Genomic DNA, 488 nt, shown 5'->3' on the forward strand with positions numbered 1-488 from the left:
TATATCATCTCATATCCTGCCTATATATACGTGAATGTGTCAACTCCAAACTTTAACAGAGCACATATAACACGCATCCTGCCTAAAATGTGACATGCATTTTAATGAGAACCCCAGACTGATTATTAAGCTACATTTTTGTACAATCTGTTACCATAAATATAACGACTAATTCCGAATTCATTGAAGCATTTGGCTAACAATCAAACTAATTCAGTGGTTTGTTAAGACCCAAGCAAATATCTTTTTTGAATAAAGATTTTTACACTTTGATATCAAATGATATTGAAAAAATAATAAAATAATGTATGGCCATTTTGATATTTCTTGTGTGTCCATTTTGACTTTTTGGTATGGCCATATTGACTAGGGGTTTGTGGCCATTTTGACATATCTGTGGCCATTATGACTTGGAAGTTTTATGGCCATTTTGACGTGTGGCCATTTTGACTTGGACCCGGGGCGTTTTGGTCAATTGGATTCTTCTG

The sequence above is a fragment of the Haliotis asinina genome, chromosome 2, assembly GCF_037392515.1.
Source record: "Haliotis asinina isolate JCU_RB_2024 chromosome 2, JCU_Hal_asi_v2, whole genome shotgun sequence".
Classification (NCBI taxonomy): domain Eukaryota; kingdom Metazoa; phylum Mollusca; class Gastropoda; order Lepetellida; family Haliotidae; genus Haliotis; species Haliotis asinina.